Below are 1,350 nucleotides of genomic sequence, written 5' to 3' on the forward strand. Positions count from 1 at the left end.
ATATTAAACTTAAACTAACTTTCAGGGGAAGGGGGAGGGGTTGGTTTTTAGAGAACGGTGGTGGCACCTCTAGGAGGCGCGCAACAAAGAGGAGGGTGTATTGGAATGGTGGGAGAAGTATGCTAAATTGCAGATTAAGGAGTATTATCAGCATAGAGGACGGGATGAGGCGCGGTGGAGGTTTGGTTTACAAAAATATTTTGAGGGGCAGCTCAATGATTTTTATGAAGGGGGCAGGGAGGCTAGATATGGGGAAATAGAGGTTTTAAGGGGAAGATTAAGGGACATACAAAATTCTCGTTTTGATGCATTACATGTAAGGGAAGGATTAGAGGTGGTCCTATGGGGAGACAAACCGTCAGGATGCGTCTTGAGGAGATTTAGGGAAAGGCAGCAGATAACTACGATTATGGGATTAGAGGCGAGTCAAGAGGTGGGGGGCTATAGGGTGGGACAGGAACTTACAACCACCGATGGAATGAGTAATTATGCGGATTATTGGTTTAGGGAGAATTTTAAGCAGGGGGAGGGTGGAGGGAGAGAGAGAGAGATTATAGGGGAAGGAATTCGGGGTATTTTAAGGAAGGAGGAGAGATGATAGAGGGTTGGTTTATAAATGCTAAGATCTATGTTAGTTTGTATGTACTAACCGTAAAAAAAAACATGATTCTTTTTTATTTAGTTTATAAACGTTGTCATGTATATATATACACATTGTTTCAGGCTAAGTACATGAAAAGGGGGGGTTGCCACTATTATGTGGCTGCAAGGGTTTATCATCCTGCACATTGAAGGGGTTGCGTGAGGGCTACTAGTGTAAAAGATTTGTTCAATGGATTAGGCATATTTTGTGGTGAGATTATAATCGTGTAAGTTTTGTTTTTGGTCCATTTTTTTGGACAAAAACAGTTGTGTATATTTTGTACTATGTATGTTTTTAAATAAAATATATAAAAAAAATTAGCAGTTCTCACCTCAGTATCTCCCCTTTCATGTCTAGAGATCCTGACATGTCCCTAAGCACCATGTCTGTGTTAAGCATGGTCACAAGCTAACCACTTACAGCTTCTGGAACACGAGGCAGAAAGGAACACTAGAGCAAGGTCAAAAGAGCATACCGAGAATACGAATACAGGGAACTGGGATCCACGCATATGCTTGCTATCAGGACGAGAGCAGCAAGGAATGCATAGAGTTCTACAGTAAATATGGCAACATGCTCAGTAAGTCTTGCTTAAAAAATGGGGTGAATCAGTGATTAACTGAAAACCATCTCCGCCTTCACTCTTCGACCCACCAGTAAAGACTACCTTCTAAGTCTGAGACAAATGATACCCCACACACAGGTGG

The sequence above is a fragment of the Cherax quadricarinatus genome, chromosome 51 (genome assembly GCF_038502225.1).
Source record: "Cherax quadricarinatus isolate ZL_2023a chromosome 51, ASM3850222v1, whole genome shotgun sequence".
NCBI classification, from domain to species: Eukaryota; Metazoa; Arthropoda; class Malacostraca; order Decapoda; family Parastacidae; genus Cherax; species Cherax quadricarinatus.